The sequence below is a fragment of the Tenrec ecaudatus genome, chromosome X (assembly GCF_050624435.1).
Source record: "Tenrec ecaudatus isolate mTenEca1 chromosome X, mTenEca1.hap1, whole genome shotgun sequence".
Lineage (NCBI taxonomy): Eukaryota > Metazoa > Chordata > Mammalia > Afrosoricida > Tenrecidae > Tenrec > Tenrec ecaudatus.
The window spans coordinates 150,629,953-150,654,146 of record NC_134548.1 but is presented as its reverse complement, the minus strand read 5'-3'; the positions used below and the strand labels follow the sequence as shown (position 1 = coordinate 150,654,146).

At 45.7% G+C, this 24,194-nt stretch overlaps 1 non-coding gene and 1 pseudogene across 1 annotated transcript; both read right to left on the bottom strand.

The window, feature by feature from the left end:
- Positions 1–11,925: 11,925 nt before the first annotated feature.
- LOC142435456 (small nucleolar RNA SNORA54) lies at positions 11,926–12,049 on the bottom strand. Its single transcript, XR_012781508.1, has one exon. It is a non-coding gene; the product is annotated as a small nucleolar RNA SNORA54 (small nucleolar RNA).
- A 10,207-nt stretch (positions 12,050–22,256) lies between these two features.
- LOC142434843 (ferritin light chain pseudogene) lies at positions 22,257–22,965 on the bottom strand (annotated as a pseudogene).
- Positions 22,966–24,194: the final 1,229 nt, after the last annotated feature.

Here is a 24,194-nt window from a genome sequence, read left to right as displayed (position 1 = left end):
AATGGGGGGGGGTTGTCGATTGGGGCAGGGAGGAACTGTGAAGCTCCTCTCTGGGTGGCAGATAGGAAAGTGATGGGGTTCGCCAGGTACCTCACTCTTCAACGGAATCCCATTTGTCCCAACAACCCTCAGATCTCGCTTCCCTGGACATCAAAACAAGGTCCCCATGAACTCAACGCCCCAGCAGAAAGAGAGAGGGTGGGGCTTCTGAGTACCACACAGGGGACTCAGCCTCAACAGCAGGATGAGTTTTTGTTGCCCCTTTCTGTGTGAGGTCATCTCCATCCTCCCTCAGGGAACTCATCTGCCCTTTGCCAGTTCCCCGTGAGAACCCCGTCCTTTACTGACCCGAGTCCAGGACCCTCAGCCACAGCCAGTCGTGTCTCAGGGCCGCGAAGAGCAAGTCCTGAAACACTACATCCGGGGACCCTGTCTGGGATTTCCTGTCCCAGAAGGCCAGGCATGAGAAGGCGGGGCTGAATGGCTCCGGATATGGGCAGGGGGCAGGGCCCGATAGGGGCGGGGTTAAGTAGGGATAGAGGGGCTGTGAACCTGCCCTCTGGGCACGTTACAGGAAAATGAGGGTATGGGGCTAACCCCGCACTCCTTCTCAATATGATTATTCCCATTTATTCCCACAAAGGCCATCACCCCTCACTTTGGAAGCCATGCAACCAAACCCGCCAATTATCTTGAGGCTCCAGGGGTACGAAGGGTGGGTGACGTTTCTGGTTAACTTCCAAGGGCCGCCAAACTTGGCAGAAGGATGTATTTCTGTGGGGACCCCTCTCGGTGGCAGATCATCTCAATCCTCCATCAGCGTTCTCACTTGGGCCCCCACTTTCTATGGACCTGAGTGCAAGAACCTCTTTACATCCACTCCTCGCACAGGGACAGGAAATGCAAGTCCTGAAACGCTGCATCAGGAGACCCAGCCTGGGATTTCCTGTCCCAGAGGGCCAGGCATAGGAGGGAGGGGCTGAGTAGTGCCGGATAAGGGCAGGGGGCTAGGCCAGATAGGGGCGGGATAGAGTAGCAATTGGAAGGGCTGTGAACCTGCGCTCTGGGCGGGTGACAGGAAAATGGGGACTGCCAAACTTGGAAGAAGGATGGGTTTCTGTGAGGACCCCTCTCAGTGGGAGTTCATCTCAATCTTCCATCAGTGTTCTCGCTTGGACCCCCTCTTTCTACTGACCGGAGTGTGAGAACCTCGGCTACAGCATCTCATTCCTCAGGGACAGGAAATGCAAGTTTCGAAAAGCTACATCCGGGGACCCAGCCTGGGATTTCCTGTCCCAGAGGGCCAGGCATAGGAGGGTGGGGCTGAGTAGTGCTGGATAAGGGCAGGGGGCGGGGCCAGATAGGGGCGGGATAGAGTAGCAAAGGGAAGGAATGTGAACCTGCCCTCTGTGCAGGCGACAGGAAAATGAGGACTGCCAACCTTGGCAAAAGGATGGGTTTCTGTGAGGACCCCTCTCAGTGGGAGATCATCTCAATTCTATATCAGGGTGTTCAATTGGGCCTCCTTTCTGCTGATCTGAGTGCGGGACCCTTGGCTACAGCCTAACATCACTCATGGACAGGAAATGCAAGTCCTGAATGCTGCATCCTGGGACCCAGCCCGGGATTTCCTGCCCCAGAAGGCCAGGGCGGGGCCTAAAGGGGGTGGGTTTCAATTAGGGCAGGGAGGAACTGTGAAGCTCCTCTCTGGGTGGCAGATAGGAAAGTGATGGGGTTCGCCAGGTACCTCACTCTTCAACGGAATCCCATTTGTCCCAACAACCCTCAGATCTCGCTTCCCTGGACATCAAAACAAGGTCCCCATGAACTCAACACTCCAGCAGAAAGAGAGAGGGTGGAGCTTCTGAGTACCACACAGGGGACTCAGCCTCAACCGGAGGACGAGTTTTTGTTGCCCCTTTCTGTGTGAGGTCATCTCCATCCTCCCTCAGGGTACTCATCTGCCCTTTGCCAGTTCCCCGTGAGAACCCCGTCCTTTACTGACCCGAGTCCAGGACCCTCAGCCACAGCCAGTCGTGTCTCAGGGCCGCGAAGAGCAAGTCCTGAAACACTACATCCGGGGACCCTGTCTGGGATTTCCTGTCCCAGAAGGCCAGGCATGAGAAGGCGGGGCTGAATGGCTCCGGATATGGGCAGGGGGCAGGGCCCGATAGGGGCGGGGTTGAGTAGGGATAGAGGGGTTGTGAACCTGCCCTCTGGGCACGTTACAGGAAAATGAGGGTATGGGGCTAACCCCGCACTCCTTCTCAATATGATTGTTCCCATTTATTCCCACAAAGGCCATCACCCCTCACTTTGGAAGCCATGCAACCAAACCCGCCAATTATCTTGAGGCTCCAGGGGGACGAAGGGTGGGTGACGTTTTTGGTTAACTTCCAAGGGCCGCCAAACTTGGCACAAGGATGTATTTCTGTGGGGACCCCTCTCAGTGGCAGATCATCTCAATCCTCCATCAGCGTTCTCACTTGGGCCCCCACTTTCTATGGACCTGAGTGCAAGAACCTCTTTACATCCACTCCTCGCACAGGGACAGGAAATGCAAGTCCTGAAACGCTGCATCAGGAGACCCAGCCTGGGATTTCCTGTCCCAGAGGGCCAGGCATGGGAGGGAGGGGCTGAGTGGTGCCAGATATGGCCAGGGGGCGGGGCCAGGTAGGGGCGGGATAGAGTAGCAAAGGGAAGGGCTGTGAACCTGCGCTCTGGGCGGGTGACAGGAAAATGAGGACTGCCAAACTTGGAAGAAGGATGGGTTTCTGTGAGGACCCCTCTCAGTGGGAGTTCATCTCAATCTTCCATCAGGGTTCTCGATTGGACCCCCTCTTTCTACTGACCGGAGTGTGAGAACCTGGGCTACAGCATCTCATTCCTCAGGGACAGGAAATGCAAGTCTCGAAAAGCTACATCCGGGGACCCAGCCTGGGATTTCCTGTCCCATAAGGCCAGGCAGGGCAGGGCGGGGCCAAATAGGGGCGGGGTGGGTTAGGGCAGGGAGGAGCCATGAAGCTGCTCTATGGGTGGCAAATAGGAAAGTGAGGGGGTGCGGAAGATACCTCACTCCTCAAAGTAATTATATTTGTCCCAACAACCATCAGCCCACGCGTCCCTGGTATTCAAAACAAGGCCCCCATGAACTCAACGCCCAGCGGAAAGGAGAGAGGGTGGGGCCTCTGGGTACCACACAGGGGACTCAGCCTCAACCGGAGGACGAGTTTCTGTTGGGGTCCCCTTTCCTTGCGAGATCATCTCCATCCTCCCTCTCGGTCCTCATCTGCCCTTTGCCCATTCCCCGTGAATACCCTGTCCTCTACTGACCCGAGGCCAGGACCCTCAGCCACAGCCAGTCGGGTCTCAGGGCCGCGAAGAGCAAGTCCTGAAACGCTAAATCCGGGGACCCTGTCTGGGATTTCCTGTCCCAGAGGTCCAGGCATGGGAGGGCGGGGCTGAGTTTCACCGGATATGGGCAGGGGGCAAGGGGGCAGAGCCCAATAGGTGCGGGGCTGAGTAGGTTTGTAGGGGTTGTGAACCTGCCCTCTGGGCACGTTACAGGAAAATGAGGGTATGGGGCTAACTCCTCACTCCCTCTCAATATGATTACTCCCATTTATACCCACAAAGGCCATCTCCCCTCACTTTGGAAGCCATCCAACCAAGCCTGCCCATCATCTTGAGGCCCCATGGCGAGGAAGGGAGGGTGACGCTTCTGGGTACCATCCCAAGAACCCCCAACCTTCGCAGAAGGATGGGTTTCTGTGGGGACACCTCTCACTGGGAAATTATCTCAATCCTCCATCGGCGTTCTCACGTGGGCCTCCACTTTCTACCCACCTGAGTGCAGGACCCTCATTACATCCACTCCTCCCTCAGGGACACGAAATGCAAGTCCTGAAACACTACATCCGGGGACCCAGTTTGGGATTTCCTGTCCCAGAGGGCCAGGCAGGGCAGAGCGGGGCCATATATGGCCCGCGTCCCTTAGGGCCCGGAGGAGCTGCGAAGCTACTCTCAGGTGGCAGATAGGGAAGTGAGGGGGTGCGGCAGATACCTCACTCCTCAAAGTAATCACATTTATCCCAACAACCCTCAGCCCTCCTTTCCCTGGCCATTAAAACAAGGCCCCCATGAACTCAACGCCCCAGCGGAAAGGAGAGAGGGTGGAGCCTCTGGATACCACCCAGGGCACTCAGCCTCAACAGGAGGACAAGTTTCTGTTTGGGTCCCCTCTCCTTGCGAGATCATCTCCATCCTCCCTCAGGGTCCTAATGCGCCCTTTGCCAGTTCCCCGTGAGAATCCTGTCCTCTACTGAAGAGAGTCCAGGACCCTTGGCTACAGCCACTCCTCCCCCAGGGACAGGAAATGCAAATCATGAAACACTGCATCCGGGCACCCAGTCTGGGATTTCCTGTCCCAGAGGGCCAGGCATGGGAGGGCGGGGCTGAGTTGGGCTGGCTATGGGCAGTGGGGAGGGGCCAGGTATGGGCGGGGTCGAATAGGGCAGGGAAGGTCTGTGATCCTGCCTTCTGGTTTCGGAGGTTGGGAAAATGTTGGGGAGTTTCCCTTACTCCTCTAAGTAATCATGCTTATCCCCCAAACAGTCATCACCCCTCACTTCCCTGGCCATCAAACCAAACCACTCATCAACTCGACACCCCAGGGAAAAGGAGCGAGAATAGCACCCCCGGGGACTCAGCCTCAACAGGAGGATGAGCTTCTGTGGGGTCCCCTCTCAGTGGGAGAACATCTGGATCCTCCCTCAGCGTCTTCATCTGCCCTTTGCCTGTTCCTTCTTGAGAACCCTGCCCTCTACTGACCCAAGTCCAGGACCCTCAGCCACATGCTGTCCTGTCCCAGGGCCGCGAAGAGCAAGTCCTGAAACTCTACATCCGGGGACCCTCTCTGGGATTTCCTGTCCCAGAGAAGCAGGCGGGGCAGGGCAGGGCAGAGGATCGGGCCTGGTAGGGCAGTGCTGGTTTGTGACCCTTACCTCTGCGTGGGGGATAGGAAAATGGGGGTGGGGTGGGAGCAGATCCCTCACTTCTAAAAATCACCATTCACATTTATCCCAACAATGCCACCAAACCAAACTCTCCATTCACTAGAGGCCCTAGGGGGAGGAAGGGAAGGTGGCACCTTTGGGTACCACCCAGAGTATTCCTAGCCTTTACAGAGGACGGGTTTCTGTGGGGACCCCTCTCAGTGGGATGTAATGTCAATCGTCCCTTGGGGGTCCTCATCTTCCCTTGCCTGTTCCCCATTGGGGACACCGTCCTTTACTGATCTAACTCCAGGACACTCAGCCACAGCCCCCGGTGCCTCAAGGCCACAAAGTACAAGTTTGCCTGGAGGAAGCGGTGGGGTAAGACTTGGAATCTTCCCCTCCGTGTCAGGGTTGGGGAGAGCATTTGTTTTTGGAGGGAGGTGTCAATCTTTATCAACCTAACCATTCATATTTATTCCCCAAGCCTGCCAGCCCTTTCTTCAGACCTTCCCCTCACCCTCACCCCACTACTTGAGAACCCAGATTGAGGAAGACATGGTGACACCTCTGGGGACCACCCGAGTGGACATGTTGCCTTGACAGATGGACAGGTTTCTGTGTGGCCCCTTAGTGCAGGAGGTCTCTGTCCTCCCTTGGAGTCCTCTTCTGCCATCACCCCTCCTTTGCAATGGACCTCTACGGACCTGACAAAGAAACCTTCCGCTGAAGCCTGACCATCAGAGCTCAGGTGCAAATACTGAAACAGCACACCCAGAGAGCCTCCTTGACTAGTGACAGCGGCAGAGGGAAGGCCAAGAACATTCACGGTGGGTTTTGGGGAGTGCACAATCTTTATTAAGCTATCATATGGTTCCTGAAAAGGGCCACCACAACCTCCTCTCTTGGCTGACAGGAAGCTATGCCCCTCCAGCCAGTACGATGGTGATTACTTTTGGTGGTTGTTTGGGGGTTGTTGTTTGTTATCTGTGGTGGTGGTGGTGATGATAGTGGTGATTTGCCTTCCAGTTACGTTCAACTCATAGCGACCCTCTGTTCAACAGAGTGAAGCACCACCCGGTCCTGCACCAGACTCTCAATTGTCTCTTTGAGCCCAGTGTTGCAGCTGCTGTGGCCATCCATCTTGCTGAGGGCCTTCCTTCGTTTTGCTGCTCTGATATTTTATCAAGCATGATGTCCTTCTCCAGGGATTGGTCTCTTCTGACGATACGTTCAAAGTACTTGAGAGGAGATCTCACCGTCCTAGTCCATAAGGAGCATTCTGGCTGTACTTATCCCCAGGTGGATTCATTTGTTCTTTTGGCGGTGCATGGTACTTTAGATATTCTGCGCAGGCACCATGATTCAATCATATCAGTTCTGGTTTGGTCTTTCTTATTCAGTGTCCACTTTCACATGCGTATGAGTTAACAAGCCTGGGCCAGGCTCACCGTAGGGCCTATAATTTACGGAAGTCTCATGTAGAATATAGACGTAATACAATGCATGCTTTATCTGTTACCTGCTGCTGCCATGAGCATTGATTGTGGATCCTTGACATCATTCCTGATGCTTCATTTACCATGGTGTTATGTTAATAAGCCTCCCTCTGACTCTGATGCCACATTCGTCTCCATACAGTCCAGTTTCCCTGATTATTTGCACAGCACACAGGTTGAATAATTAGGGAGGGAGGATGCAACCCGATGCACACCGCTCCTGATTTTCAACCCTGCAGAATTACCTTGCTCACTTTGCACAACATCTTCTTGATCCATGTGATGATTCATCGTGAGCACCGTGAAGGGTGCTCATTTTTTCTCAAGGTTATCCATAGTTGGTTGTGACCCACACAGTCAAATAGCTTTACATTAGCAACGAAACAAACACAAGCAAACATCTCTCTGGTACTACTTGGGACCTCCCAGTGTGGACAGCAGGAGTAGGTTACTTTGGGTTCCCTTCTGGGCTAAGGGGTGGGGTCTTGCCTATGTCGTAGCCATGAGACACCCAGAGAAAGTGAGGGGAGCCTTCCAGAGTTGATATCTGGAATGAGAAGTCAATCCCCTTAGTTCTCCTTCAGAGACCTTGCTGTGCCGCAGGACCTGTGATTTTCTCATTGTCAACTTGAATGTACTCATCTCAGACCAAGGCCCTACCCTCTCTGTTACCCACGAGTCAGAAATGCAGCATGGTGTTTATCCTGCCAGCTCAGTCTAGCGCCTTCTCAGATGAATGGCAAGACCAAGCTGTGTCTCGGGAAGTCTGTTCTGTTGTTGGGTGGATAGACCCTTAAATCATCATGAATGGCCATCTTGATGTTGGCTCCTGGATCCTTTGTGCAATGGTCCCTGGGTGATGCCTCCTCTCTGCCAGATCCCAGTACTGGAGCAACCGCAACCTTTGCAAAGGAACAGCTTTGTTCCCAGGGAGATGCTAGGCAGGGTCCCTGCTTAGTGTGCTGCAGGCTGCGGGCTGTCTGAGAACAACTCCTTCCCACTGGGGCCCTTTGCCGGCCAGACGGAGGCTTTGGAAACCTTTTGTTCTAAATGGTTCTCGACCCAGAAGAGGCTGAGCAGTGTGGTTTTGGACGATTCCAGTTTTAGAAGTTATATAACATGGTATCTCAATGCCATGGGGTAGAGGTCAACCCATAGCGAACCCCATAGGACAAGGTAGAACTGCCCCTGGGCATTTCTGAGCCTGGTAACTTTTTATGGGAGTAGAAGTGGAGTGGTGGGTGGTTAGAACCGCATACCAATGTGTAACCCTTCTGCCACCAAGGCTCCTTATAATGTTGCATAGTACAGTGAATTTCACTAGAGTTGCTAAGAAATGTGCGTTTATATTTCCATTTTTACCGAGTGTATATGTAGATTCTATATCTATATAAAATCTATCATGTAGCTTCAAGAGAGAATCTTTACTATGCTTGAGTTGCATGAGTCCTTTGTGATATCCATATATAATCTCCAGGCATTACTATGCAGGGATTTCAGGTAGTGGTTAGTTCTAATTAGGGAGTCATATTGCTGCTATCAACTCTTTTTCCCTGCACTCTGGACATCACTCCATGGTGACTGGGATCTGATATCTGAGGTGCTCCTCAGATTTGTGAAACCAAGGTTTACAATGATCCTATTTCATAGCCAGCATGTGCTTTCTTTTACATCCTAAGGATTCTCTGTAACTTCACTGCCACCCCACCTCCCTTACCCCTCATCTGTAATCTATTATCCCAGACAGAGCAATCACAGCCATTCTATACAGGGGTTCCCAGATAGGGAATCTTTATGGCAGCAGACAGCAACAGCTTTGCCTGAAAAACAGCTGGTCCAAAGAGATGCTGGCCAAGCCACGGTTACCAGCCCATGGGGAACCAGTATGCCACCAGGACCGCATATAAATAATTAATATTCATATATTACTTATATTATTTATATATAACTGAATACATTGAATATATAGGTATATGTGTGTATGTAAAATATTGCAGTGTGTCATTTTCTACCAACACGAAAATACCTGAGAGAGATGAAATACTTTACTGAACTGGTATGTACATTTTGGGTGAAGTTAGGTCAACTTAGTGGTAGTGAGTTTAGTGAAGTATGTACACATACACACGTGCGCGCACATCCAGGGGCTATAAAACATTTGTAGCAAAATTGAATGATAAAATACTGGAAATTTTCCATGAGCTTTTTGAAAACTCCACCCCTTTGAACACACACTTACACATCTATATATTAAACGGTAGGTTATGAATTTTATACAAAGTTATTTTTCATTCTTTCTCTGTTGTTTTCCAGTTTTAACTTTGGAGAAAAGTAGCTGGAATGTGATGATCATCTCGGTAGCTACAGTAAATGTGTACTTAAGGAGACTTGATATCTTTACAGTATTTGGTCCCCAACATTAAATCTAGGATCCTCCTCTATTAATTTGCCTGCCCCCTTGGATCTATAAGTATAAAATTTTACTTGCCTCCATAGTGGTTTTGTTCTTTTCTGTGAGATTTTCTCATATGTCAGTTTGTAATTCGGTTACTGTTCTGAGAATTTTTTTTATTTGTTGTAATAATTTGTGACAAGATCATCAACGTTTTTTAAGCAATCCAAGGTCATGGAGATCTACACCTATGTTTTCTTATAGGATTTTGCTAACTTTAGCCTGCACATTTACATATGGAGTTTCATCAATATTGAATATTTAAAAATATATATAAGGTGAGATACTGGGCCAGTGTATGATCAAAGGCTATCCGAGTTACATAAAAAATCACCTTAAAGACATACTTAGGAGTGGGTGTTGTTCATAAACTTTGGAGTGTCTATGAGCTGATTTTATATTCATGTGGGAAGAAATATGAGAGAGTGGGGAAAGGATTTCAAATGTATAGGTTAAAGCCACATGAAATGGAAATAGAACACAGGGAGCTATTGTATAACCTCTTTCTTTCATTTTTTAATGCCTATTGATTTATTCATAATTTTTATTTGTTGATCTCATTTTTAAAAAGCTCTGTATTAACGGTTGAATCTTTAGTGTGTCAGAACCAGCTAAAACTTAGGTTGTCCACCTCCTGACAAGTGTGTCTGAACAGATCTTGGTCAGAGCGATGTTCCCGTCTCTCTCTCACCATGAACAGTGGCCAGTTAGGCACGTCATTATCCTTCACCCTTAATTCATTCGAAAACTTAAACTGGAGAGTCCTTCTTTCTCTAATCCAACATAAAAAGCCCACCCGATTTGTTTGCCTTGATGAAAGCCTTCCTCAAGTGTAATTTTATCAAACTGTTGAAAGGGATTCATATGACTGTGGACGGTGGGTAAGTGTGTACTGGAACTCATGCAAAAGCTCTTACATTCCAGATATGGCCTGGAGAAGTATACATCTAGAGACTCACTTGCAAAATCAATATTATGAGACAAATTTGTCAAACCGAAATGATATGAGTCTAACAAAGCTAATCCTTGTTCCTGAGATCTAAGCACAAATGTGTATGGAGCAGGGCACTGAGCTGGCTACCAAAATGAGCAAACACAAATAAGGCTTCGCTCTTTGCCTGCCTTCTCATGATCTTCTCTCTTCCACAAGAGGTAAGCGATGGTACTAGACATGACAGAGTCAAGTTGTATGTCAAGTTAAATATATAGAGACCAATGCATGTTCCAGAGACACTCCCCATGATTTCAAGGCAGCATGGACTACTGACCCTCCTACAACCTTTTACAACTGTGTCTAGTAAGATCCATTAGCCCCACATGTTCTGCTGCAATAAATGTTTCTTGAGGTTGGAATCATTTTTGTTTCACAAGGTGATGTAGGAAATTGCCTTTTTACCTCCTTAGGATTCTGAAAGAAGACTTAGTAAGCTTAGACAGAAAGGCCTAAGATTACCCTTTGCCAGCTGCAATACTGGTTCTGCGTCAGTTTATACACAAAACTGTCGAGCATATTTGGATCCTGTGGTAGCACTTAGAGGTGAGTGGCACAGGAGTGCTCAGAGACTTCTGTTCCTGCATTACTAGCTTCACGTCCCATTCTTCTGCCTTTCTCCTCAGGGTGCTGGTGCATTTCAGCAACAGAAGGCTGGTAGACTTTACACCAGATTAATGATTAGATTTGGAGGAGGATCACATAGAAACCATCAGCCACGTTTACTAAACAAATGAATAGTTAGTGCTTCCATAGTGTTTGTCCATGCCTTCTTCCTTTTCTCCATGCTAAAGCACCCTGATCATGAGGAAACGATGCAACCTTCTCTACCTTCTGAACAGAGGCCTGGGTACTACTAATAGATGGCTGACAAGTTTCAGTTGATGGATATCATTGAGGAGGATCTTCGTCTGGTTGATTCCTCTGGTGGCTGGGGAAAAGGACTGTTCCTGGCTTCTCTCCTAGTTTCAGTTGGCTGCAGCAGTCCCCTTGTTTCTTTACTGTTTAAAGATGCACCTGCCTCCTGCATCATCTAGGCCCTGTGCTGCAGACTACTGGGGCTTCAGACTTTGTTCTTTGAAGACACACAGCATCTCCCCAAGGCTACCCCATAGGAACTGGATGTGGAAACCCCACTAGCGGAACTGGACATTACTTCAAACTGACTCACAGAGCAACCTTACCCTGAAGGCTCAAATTCATGAGTGTTTCACAACCAGATGCCTGACTCCCCAAGGTTACAGAACTGGCCATCTTTGGACTTCGGTCCAGATCCTGTGCCTTGAGAGTGCTTCATGAATGGTGGCCCTGAAGTACCCCCTGTTTGCTATATTAATGCGCCCCTTATTTACTGTGACATGGTTCTTGTGGATTGCCTCTTGTCCCATCGCACTCATCATTTCTATGCACTTATGGACCATGGCTGTATTTCTCACCACACTCGCCAGAGCTCCTCCCACAGTGCTAGGCTTTCAGTACTTGTATATGTGTCATATTTATACATCAGCAGTGACTCTCAAATCTCTTGGACATCTTTGTAGTCTTTAAAACAATTGAGGACCTTCCTCAAAATTCCTTAGCCCTCGGCTCTAAATTTGTTTCTGAGTGGCTGAAAAGGAGAAATATAAACCGGAAGTGGACTTTGGTGACATACAAGTTTATTTCAAACATGAAAATATTAACAACGAAAAAAATATTTTCTTGGGAAAAAATGAGTGAGGACCCCAGAGTACTATTTTTACATGGGTTATCTCTATCAAAATATACAATATGTAAAATCAAAACTGAGATCTTAATACATTAATTCATTAAAATCACTAAAATTTTTCCTGTGGATATAAATTATATATTTTATTTGTAAAAACCATATTTCTATATCAGAAGTGTTTATGGGCAAAAGTAGCATCATTTTACATTTTAGCACTTTTCTTAAATGTCTAGCTTAGGAAACAGGTAAAATCTGATATGTGCTCTTTTTTTTCTCCCCCCCCTTGTCTCCCAAATATAAAATCAGACGGACACGTTGTCAGTCTCATATTATTCTGGGAATTTCTGTAGCACTGGAATGGAACCCATCAGCAGTAAATCTGATAACTGGTTACGAACAGCGCATGATATATGCTCTTTACGGACTTCCAATATGCTATATTAATTGAAATATATAAAGATAATCTGCACTCACTGAGATATGTACTTACAAAAGTAAGCAATGTTTTGATAGCCTTTTAAAATACGTCTGGATATCTTTCTTTGATATTATGCCAAAAGTCAACAAGGGACAGTTTCTTCAAGGTTGATTATTAAATCCAGTAACATTTTGATGAAGTTTTCATAATCCGTTACGTTAAAATCCATAGTTTTAGCTTGACATTTAAACGAATCTTTAACTCATGCATAATTTTGTAACATTATCCATTTGTCACCTGGGAAATATTGGTTTAACAAGTTATTTAGGTGAGTGTGATAATTATTCCATTATAAAGTATAAAAATGCTATGTTAATTAATAGCCCTAATCTGTTTTATCTCCCACACCATTGTATTGGTAGCTAGTACAGATGCGTCATTCCATAGTTCAATCACATCAAGCAGTATTGTACAATTGCTACCATAATGAGCATGCTCCTTGACGTGGCAAATTTTCTTCTTTGATTTGAGGAAAAATAACAGATCCAGAAATGTGAGTTTTAACAGCTGAAGTATTCATTTGCCTGTCAAGTACAAATGGTGTCCCAGGAGCAGCTGCAGCTAGTTTGGCTTGCAGCTCAAAGAAGTGCAGTGGTGGTGGTTGTTTTTTATTCCAGGAGACAATCAGAGTTATTATTCAGCAGAAGTGTTAGATAATTGACAAGGATGTGTGCTCTAGGAATACGATTTAATAAAGGTAATAACCTCAATGACAGGTAATAACTTCAATGGTGGTGTAGTGGCTTACTCTTGGGCTGTTAACTACAAGGTCAGGAGTTTGCAAACAGTTACAGTCTTAGAAGCCCATAGGGGCTGTTGTAACCAACTCCATAGCAATGAGTATGGTTTCTGGAGTAATGAACCCAGCAGTTACTAGGGCCGTTTTAAGTGAAACAGGCTTCCACCGCCGCCTTCTTGCCTGATAGTGTGCTTTGGGTGAGAAAACAATGACTACTATCATTCAGGACCACTGCCCTTGGCTCCTGTGAATCAGGTAAAGGTACCTGCGGTTTTACCCTCAAATGTTCTTGCATCATCAGTGCAAATGCCGACACAGTGACCAAAGTAAATGATGTCTTCATGTAATTATGAAATCATTTTTACTTCATAGAAGCACTGATAGTGTCTTGAAATTCTTTGGGGTCCACTGATGGCTCCGTGAGAACCATGGATCGAACAGTTTTTTTGTTCGTCCCAAGATTCACAATCCACAGCTTTCTACATTCCGTTATTTCAAAGAGAAGAGAAGTTTTATAGATAAACTCAAAGTCAGAAAGATTTTTTTATCATTGATAAGAAGAGAGGCAAAAGTACCTCCAGACTCATCATACGATTTTACTGCCACATCGAGATTGCTATTTGCAATCACAGGTATGTATCTGTTTACTTGGTAGATGTGCTGCTGAGAAGTTCTGGGCATATCAATCCTTTCATCAAATAGAATTCTCTTTTCAATGACTTCGCTGAGAAGCTGAAGTAAACCATTTTAACAAGGAGAGATACGTTATATTGTAATAATCACAGTGTTCATTTTACAAATGTTTACAATTTCAGGGGTTGTAAAGGACTAAAATCTTTATATGGTAACTGTATGCCGTGTCAATCATGTGTCTGCAGTGTCATATCTGTGGGTATGTACAGTGCCAACCTAGGCAGTCCGTGAGCCAAAAATGACTCCTTTGCTCAATATTTAATGAATTACATTAAAATTATAATAAAGTTGACATCAGTAACTATCAGAGAAATAGACAGATTTCTGACTCCTCTCTGATTAATCAGAATACCAGGCAGCATATGGAGATCATTTGTCGGTGCTTCGTAGTCTCTACCCTTTCATAAATGGAGTTTCCTCTCCAGTTAATCCCATGCCTACTACTCCTCATTGCTTTTCATCAGAGATCAGTTCAATCATTTGTGCAAGCTGCATTGGTTATAGGCACATGCCAGTAGAACCTAAGTCATGTGAGGCATTGCTAGACCAGGAATCAGACGATCAGAAATCACTTCCTGGGATTTAAGTTTCCTATTTAAAAATGAAGATTTATTTCATAACTAGGTGATTTTTAAGGATCCTCTTATCAAGGTTTTCAATTTTTTCTTGGTTTTATTATCATCGTAGAATTTCAACTCGTGTAAAGCCATCTCTTCCCTATAATTGAATATTTATATATGATAAACTGCCTGAAACTCCTAATGACCTTTTTATTCTGTCCTCTTGGAAGTCAAGACAGCAATGCACTAAGTTTCACCAAGTCTTTGCCACATTAGAATATTATATTTTGGCATTATTTATGAGTGCCTCATATTTACAGGTATTGCATGACAATATTTCTACTGCTTTGGACTCCATGTTGCCCATATCTACAGAAACTTGCTTGCCAACAGAGAAAAATGAAATAAAGAACAATGATCACAATCCATAAAATCTGTTTAACAGTAGTTTGAGCATTCCTCTCACAAACCTAATAGAATAAATGTGTTTTATGTTTACTCTGGATGGGTTCTGAGCATTTTACTACGGACAGTTACCGTGGTACTTTTCCTGATTTTAAACACGCTAATATGATATTTATAAACATAAAACTTTAAATTATCCTCTTTCACAGTATGTCCATTCTTCCTACCTTACTTCCTTTTTGCTTTCCTACAGATTCACTTATTTTTCAATAATTATTCTTAATTAGCATGGCCTGGGGATATATTCATTATCTTCTAGAGCAGCCTCCCTAATGCCGCCACCCTTTAATACAGTTCTTCATGTTTTGGTGACCCCAAACATAAAATTATTTTCGTTGCAACTTCATGATAATTTTGCTACTGTTATGAATCATAATGTAAATAATAATGTCTTTTCCAGTGGTCTTAAGTGACCCCTGTGATAGGGTCGTTCGACTCCCAAAGAGGTCGTGACACAGAGCTTAAGAACTGCTGATCTAGAGATTACAGTATAATAGAAGAGATGGACCAGTCCAAGGTAAGTCAAAAAGTATCTCTCCTAATCTTCCAGTTCATACATCCTATGCGCTCATCTGCCAATCAAACATTTAAACATGCCTCTGTGATCAGTGGCTGGATGAAGACAAGTTCTATTTAGTAATGCGGCAGCTCTGACACACAGTGACACTGCAACAACATACAACACTGCCTAGTCTTGTGCAATAATCATAATTGTTGTTATGTTTGAGCTCATTGTTGCAGGACTGTATCAATTCATCTCACTGAACACCATCTCTTTTTGATTGACCCTCTACTGAGCTTGCTGTCCTTCTCCAGGGACAAATTATCCCTGAACACATTCCCAAAGTACATGAAATGTAGTCTTGCCATCCTTGCTTTTAAGGAACATTTTGATTATTTCTCCTTCGAGACAGATGGGTTTGTCCTTTGGGCAGTCCATGATACTTTCAATATTCTTTGTCAACACCATAATTCTAAGTCATCAATTATTTTCTCACCTTTATTATTCAATGTTCATATTTCACATGCACATGAGGCACTCTCTGGTATTTGTTGGATGGATGGTTGTGGTGGGTACTTCCTGTATTAGTGATGGAGGGGAGTGGTGGATGGGGCAGGATGGCATGGGGAGTAGGTGCTTTACTGCAGTCCCTGGACTGGTGAAAAAGAAGAGGTATAAAATGTTATGATGCCAATTCCCAGGAAGAAGCAGCAGTGTGCTCCTGTAGTCACCAATTGTGGGTCCCTGGAGATTCCTCACTGTCTTTAGCCAGCTGTCAGGAACTGGTCCCAACCATTAATGAGAAGTTGGTGGTGCTCCATAGACTGGTTGGTTTGGAGACGTCCTATTAACTCTCTGTGAATTCATTATTCTTTGTATTCTGACCACTCTAATACTCAGGGATTGCCACAAGTGATCATGTAGTCCTGTTTCTGGACACTGACACTCTCCCTGCTCTGTGATCACTAGGGGTCCTACCTTCCTAGATTGCCAAGGGTTTGTCTTCCTATGCTCCTCAATCAAGGGCCCTACTGAATTATCCTAGTAGGCTGTGCTGTGTTGAGTTGGCTGGCCGGCTACCGCCAGTCCATCTGTCTCCATATTTGTGGCTTTCATTCCATTTCTTTTCTGGTCCAGTTGATGTGTGATCTAATTCTCTATCCTCCTTCTTGGTGTTCAGGGCTCCAGATTTATAATCTATATCTGTTTCAGTTAGTTTGTCAGGGGTTCACAATAGAGAGATAACTTGGCGTGTTTGGCCATCTTTGACTCTATAAAAAATCCACTTTCTTTGGTGGAGTAAAACTTCATAGAAGGGCTTCAAACTGATTCAGTCATAACCAACACAATGAAGTTTAACAGACCCGAATTAGAAAAAAAAAGATATATAGGTGCACTGGAATGAGGGGCCAAAGTCCTGGAACAGAAGCCTTGGAAGAGGTGGAGTGAGCCCTTTCAGGAGGCTCATGTGAGATATTAGTTTATTACCAGGATGCTGACAGCAGCGCATTTTCAAAGCAGCACAATTTGTGGCCATCTTTGAGAGAGGCACCGTTTTTTTCTCACTTAGCCTGTCAAAAGATTTGGTAATTATGCCATGTGAACATTGCTCTTATTTGTTAACAGGGAGATTAAGTTTCTAGCAGGGCATTGACCTTCCATTTTCACCATTCCCATTATTGTCTGGTATACCCATATGGTAAGCGTTCAGTAAGTTCCAGTTTTGCTTCATCGGGTATGACTGAACTAGTAAGAACCGGTCCGAAGTTCTGTGTGAAAGAAATGCTGGGTCATTGGTTATGAAGTCAATGACATCTTCTTGCTAAGACCTGGGTGCAGCTTTCAAATTGGTCCATATTTTCCCTGAGTTTCTTTACCTGCATTTGTCACGACTCTACATTAGGCATTCTGTTGCTTACACAGAGCTTGTATCTTTTGCAACTAAACGGAGACAAGTTTTCAATGGGTGTGTGTGCACACAAGTGCTGGCATTTGGTCTTGACTAGGTGACGTTTGCATTTATTTATCTAAACCCAACACATATAATAGTTCCAAAATGGTGATTAGTTGTGGCTTAATGGGCACACTTAAGGTCTGCACTAGAGAATCATTTGGCATAGTCTTATTTGTCATGTCAAAGGGCCGTGTGATCTTTGTCAACAATGATTGAATGAGGAGGAGTAGTGGACTGACCAGAGTGAAAGGGTATGATGCTGTTATGAACTGAGCCTTGGACATTAGAGGGGTTTGCTTACTAAATTCCAAACTCACTTCCATCAAGTCCCTGCTGACTCATAGTGTTCCCTCTGTGGGTTTCTAAAACTGTAGCTGGAGTAGAAAGCCTCATCTTTCTTCCTCAGGGTGTTCGGTGGTTTTGAACTGCCCACCATGGGAATTATACCCTAACAGGTAACCACTACACCATTGGAGGTCACTGAACTTCAGTGGTGACATCTGAAAAGTGGGAATGATAATGATGCTCAGTACATGAAGTTGTGTGTGCTCAATGAGATACTGCAGGTGCACAATAAACATTGTCATCAGAAAAATGCTCACAAAAACTGGAGATATACACTCATGATGTAAAATAGAGTGACAGAAAGTGGTTTGCTCTTCATCTCGAAACAACCCAAAAAGTCACAGCCATATTCTTCACTGAATAACCAAGGCAGCTAATTCAGGAGATTACTGATCAGGCAGGCCATGGATGCAAAGAAATGGAAGCTGTCTGGGACTGCCCAACCCCAATGCAAACTGTCACAAAAGAAAACAACAGACATTTTAAAGATAAGAAAGGACATTATCTGATGCCCACATAGGCCCAGAAGTAAGGACTGCTTCAACCAGATTACACAGATATATTTTGCCTCTGTCAAAACAAAATCAAGTCCACTACCATTGAGGGGATTCTGACACAAACTGTTAGGTTTCTGGGATGGTTTACCTCAGTTCTTGCTTCTCAACACTGAAAGAACTCACGTGGCAGACACACTTTTGTAAATCCAAATAACTTTTATAAGGGAAAGGAAAGTTTCAGGTATTACAGTCTCAGAAGGTATGTTATCTCTCGAAAACATGCAGGCCACATGGGACCACACAAGAGTTTGCGAATGAAGATGGCCACTTCAGTGGAGCGCAAAAATCCACGTGGAAAGAATGCCAGAACAGGAGCACACATCCAAACCTACTGAACCAACAGCAGGAAATCCCAAGAGAGTGCAGTTACCAGGGAGCACACATGCACCTACATATCATACACAGGCGAAATCTTACACTCAGACCTTTAAGGGAGGCCCTGAACAAGAGGAGGTGGCCTGCCCCCAGGCTGATTTATCCAGTCCTAATTCTACTGCCTGGGGAGGCGTGTTTGAGTGTATTGGCAGATCTTATGGGTTGAGTTTAGGTGCACCTGTGTGATATCATGTGCCTAGCACTGTGGGTGGGCCCCAGTTTCTCTTCAACTGGGTCTGTGTGACTTGTAATTTTGTTCGGTGCATGCCCAGTTTGGACTTTCCCAAAGGCGTCTGATCCGTGTGCCTGATTTCTGTGAAACCACTTTATTGTGGCCCTTCCAGCTGATTTCCACTAGTGCAGGCATTCGGGGGAGACCACCACCCTTTCTCCCTAATCTAGCTTCCTTTCTAGACCAAAACTCTACTGCAGCTTGGTACTGTTCCCTCGGAGTTTCCAAATATTTACTGCAGCAAAGTCTCAAATTTCTTCCTTGTAGCAACCAGTGCCTTCAAACTAATGAACTTAGGGTTGGCAGCCCAACTTGTGATCCGGTACACCCCATTAGTGGGCAATGGTTATCCGCAGACTGACAACAGGCCTAGTATCACCCACTCACTATTAACATCAAGACAAAAGGATTAAGTTGCATCCCAAAACAAAATTTAATGATGCACACTTTTTAAAATACTGTCGAACCTGAAAAAATAGAATACAGTAGATCCATCCCATGTCCAGTACATAACAAGGTAAAATTCACAACATGTGCTACCTAATGCAAAAAAAATTATGGACATGTGAAGAAGCACGATAATGGTTTTGAAGACTGGAATACATGTGAGAACTACAGGACCAGGCAGTGTTTCATTCTGTTGAACATATAAGGTCACTGTGGGTCAGGACTGACTCCATAGCAACAAAGAACAACAATTCAAAGGCAAATACAGATAAATACAATAGCATTTACTGTACACTTAAAATATGAAATATTTCAAGCTATACCCTACTAAACATGAGCATACCTATGAAACATTGCTATAATTAAATGAGGCTAACATAAATGGAAAGGCCTAATTTGTTCGCATTGGTCCTTGGCTTGGCACGAGAAAGAATCCACATGGAAGCCTAGTTTGTGATCCAAGTGAGTTTTTATAAAGGACAGAAGCAGTTTTAGGTATTACAGTAAACTGAATATAAGTCAGAAAGAGAGGCTGCAGCCCTGCCACGTGCAACCATGGCCTGGCCACGCAGAACCACGGAGGAGCAGCTGGAAAAGAGGGGGGTGTGTGATCTTGAAGTTCCAGCCTTTTTAGGGCCTTCCGCTGGGAGGCGTTGTCAAAGGTACTGGTTGACACCATTGGCTGACTTAACCCTTACTAGCCTAGACACCCACGGGTACTACTGGCTTCCTGGCTCAAGGGCCTGAATGTGCGCCTGCCCTCTAGGCTTTATTGGCTTCCAACTTTCGGTAAGTGGAGGGAGGTAGGTCTTGGCATGCAGAGGAACAACCTCTGGTTTCTGCATCTAGCTACCTAACAGAACTATTGCTGATCTTCCCAATTTGATCTGTAGTTTCCACATAAGGCCACTCAAAAACCCTAACAGGACCCCCAGCACCAACACTAAAGAAGTTTTAGTTTAGCGCCCAATGAGTTTATGTAAGTCATGGTGAAATTGTTTGGAAAAGGGTCGGTGTTAAAAGGCAAACAGGAATTTCTGTTAAAATTAATGCACCAGCCTATGTGATCATGAGGTGTCGAAGAGATCAAGTATCAAGCATCAAAGAATAAAAAATCATACCATTGTGTGCTCACCTTCCTGATATGATCACTAAAAGACAAATGGGTGCATAAGCAAAAGTGATGAAGAAAGCTGATGGTGCCTGGCCATCAAAAGATATAGCGTCTTGGGTCTTAAAGACTTGAACGTAAACAAGCGGCCATCTAGCTGAGAAGCAACAAAGCCTACATGGAAGAAGCACACCAGCCTGTGTGATCCCGAGGTGTCAAAGGGATCAGGTATCAGGCATCAAAGAACAAAAAAAAAGCAAATCATTTTAAATGAAGGGGAGTACAGAGTGGGAACCCAAGACCCAACTGTAGGAAACTGGACATCCCCTTACAGAAGGGTCATGGGGAGGGGATGAGCCAGTCAATGTGCAATGTAACCATGAGGAAATATACAACTTTTTTCTAGTTCCTAAATGCTTCTGCCTCCCACCTCACTATCTTGATCCCAATTCCACCTTATTAATCTGGCTAGACCAGAGGATGTACAGTTTTACAGTTAGGAACTGGAAACACAGGAATCCAGGACAGATGATCCCTTCAGGACCAGTGGTGAGAGTGGCGATACATAGAGGGTCGAGGGAAGGTGGGGTAGAAAGGGTGAGCTGATTACAAGGATCTACATATAACCTCCTCCCTGAGGGACGGACAACATAAAAGTGTGTGAAGGGAGACTTCAGCCAGTGTAAGATATGACACAATAATAATGACTTATAAATGATCAAGGGTTCATCGGGGAGTGGGGAGCCTGTCCTGGAGAATGAGGAGCTGATATCAAGGGCTCAAGTAGAAAGCAAATGTTTGTATGAATGTATGTATGGATTGCGATAAGAGTTGAACGATCCCCAAATAAAATTATTTTTTTAAATAACGCATTTACTAAAAAAACAAAATAATTCAGAATAGGGGAATACCTTGAAAAGAGTCACCAAAGTACATTAACAAAAGGAAATTTTTACAGCTCTTAAGTATAGAGAATTCAGGAATTCAAGAAAATGATGATCAGTTGACATTTACAAAATCAGGCTTTTAACAGACCAAGATCCGGCAATGGCCAGATCCCTCAAACATTCTTCTGATAATTGTAAAGTCTGAGACATTTAACTGCTTATTCTAAGGATATTTCCAGTATCAGGCTGAGAGGATGTTCTTCCTGAGGGCAGGCAGTAAGAAGGTGGAGGGCGGAGTTGGGGGGGGGGGCAGGCAGGGCAAGGATGGGGAATGGACCCCAGCAGGCTTCCTGAGGAATTTTGACTGGATGACTTCTGAAAGTCAGCTCAGCTTCAGCAGTAAACAGAAAAACAAAGCCAAGCAAACAAAATCAGGAGTCTGGGCTGCACCTTTGGCAGAAGCACCCTCTCATGTCAAACATCTAGTTCTTTGTAACTGTTTCCTAACAGCAAGAGTGCTTACAGGATGTGAAAATGTCAGCATGTCCCTGAATTATACTTGCAGAAGTTGTCCAATTGGTGTACGTTTTTCAGTGTATAGATTCACCACATACAAATGTGGTAATGACTGAACTTTAACGTGGGTGCATATATGCCAATGATGTTATTCCTATGTGATGTATTTGGCTCATTCATTTCAGCCACTAAAGGTGTCTGGAGCTTAGCAAAACAAGATCAGCTATTACTCAGCTGTATTCTTGGACACGGATTCTCTGTCGACAATGCTCCCCTTTAATTGCTTTTATTTGCATGGACCACTCTCATTGCACTACTCTTGGTAGTCCACTGCTTCCCGTAGGTTTCTCAGCAAGAAAGTGGTCTTCTTAGTGCGGGGTTCTGACTTCCAAATGCTACTACTGTAATGCAAGTTCAGCAGTTTGAAAATACCAGGTGCTTTGAGGGAGAAAAATGGGGCTTTCACCCCTGTAATAGTTATGGTCTTGGAAATCCACAGGGGCAGTTCTACACAATTCTGTAAGGGTTGCTATGTGTTGGCATGGACACCGACATACTAAATATGAGCTTGGGTTTTTTTTTTTGCTGCAAAAAGAAGCTTTATTGTTTCCATTTGGCCCCCAGCTGAGGGGAGGGGCTCCAGGGCAGTGGTGCTGCAGCTGACTGGCGCAGGCCGGCTTCAGGCAGAGGGGCTAAGGTCGGCAGTGGGGAGGCAGAGGGCCCCTGGCGGGTGGCTTGGCGCCGCAGGTTCCTAGTCTTCTTTGAGAGTGAGTCTCTCAAAGAGGTACTCGCCCAGCCCAGCCTGGGGGCTGGCCAGCCTACGGAGGTTGGTCAGGTGGTCGCCCATCTTCTTGAGGAGTTTCACCTCCTTGTCCAGGAAGTGGTTCTCCAGAAAGTGACAGAGATGAGAGTCGGTGTGAGTGGACCCCACGGCATGCAGGTCCAGAAGACCCGGGTTGAGTTTTTTCTCCAGGGCTAGGGCAGCTTCCATGGTGTCCAGGATTCGACCCCACTCATCTCGAGACTGCTTCTGCACATCCTGGAAGAGGGCGCGGCCGCCGCGCTGGTTCTGCAGCTTCCAGAGACGCTCGGCCCCCTCGCGCTGCTCCTTCAACAGCTCGCGGCAGAAGTGCCCCCCCCCCCACCTTCCAAGGCCACATCGTCGCGGTCGAAAAAGCAGCCCAGAGAGAGGTGGGTGTCAGAGGCCTGCAGATGCAGGTTGACCAGACGGTTGACGCCGGCCTCCACGTCGGCGGAATAATTCTGACGGAGCTGACAGCTCATGATGCGTCGGTTTGGAGGTCACCGCATGCCAAATAAAAGTGTCCGCTGGTCCCAAGAGGAGGGGCTGGCCGAGAAGATGGTCCCCAAGTTACTTCCGGAAAGAAACCTGTTGCGTGGCGGAGGGTTGGCGGAAGGGAGTCCCCGGATCTGTTCCGTTCAAACACTGTTGAAGCAAGACACAGCTCCACGGGACCGCGGGGCGAGCTTGGGGATTTTTTTTTTTTTTTTTTGCCATCTCCGAAGATGGAAGAAGCCCTCCACAGACCATGGAATGTGGACAGCCTCGAGATACCTTGCTGGCATCTTGAATTGGGCTTAGAAAGAACCGTGGCAGGCTTCTGACCTATAGAGCTCTAAGATAAGATAGCTATGTCATTTTAGTCCACCAGATCTATGGTAATTTGATAGAGTAGCGATTGGAAAGTAATACAACTACCTCACACATTGCACATTCAAATGCTTTGGACAACTGGTGGGAAGAGCTTAACCACATCATTCTTACTTGTTTCTATGCTCTTTGGAATGAAATTTGTTTGTACTAACCGGACTGAAACATTTGCAGCAAACCAATGTGCAACATATGTGCAGAAAGTGGAATTGTGGAAAGGCTGGAATGAGTCGGCTACTAATAGTGATTGGATAAGGGAAGAGTAGCGTGTGATATTTTCACCGGCAAACATTCTGGTTTGGGTACTCTATACTGGGGAAGTTTGAGACTAGTAAGCCCTGAAGCAATGCTGGTGTAGTGGTGATACAATGGGCTGTGATTTCCATGGTTGGTAGTTTGAGACCACCAGCAGCTCAGAGGGAGAAAAACTGGATTTTCTAGTCCACTCTTGGAAATCCACAGGACTGTAGTCATCAGTCAGCATTGACCTGAAGGCAGTGAATTTGTTTTGTTGCTATGAAAGGTTTTATTTCAGCAGGAAAATAAAGTAAGAGTCCCTGATAAAGCTTATGTATGTGCTAATATTTTCTATATGCATTTCCTCTTTGACTGTGTAACACCCAGAAGGACTAAGGCGATAGATCTTTACCCAAAGGTGCATGTTCTCCTGGTGATAGTAATGCTGGAGAGAATAAATACACCTGTGTTGAGATCTGATAGATGAGGCGCTACAAAAGTTTCTGAGAACATGGATTGGAAAGATCGTGAAATTTTCTGGCTCATTTTTTAAAGCCTCCGTCATAGAGCTCAGAGACAATTTTTTTCCCACACCGTTATAAATCTCTGCAAACAGAATTTAAAATGCAAAAGCTCGAAAACTATATTCACAGTAAGATGACCCTATTTTAGTCTTTACAAGGAACTCTCCACACATGCCCATATTTAGCCTTGGTGACTGATTTGTTACGCAGAAGGATGCCTGCTAGGAAGCTGTTTCACCCAGGGGGGGTCTTTGCA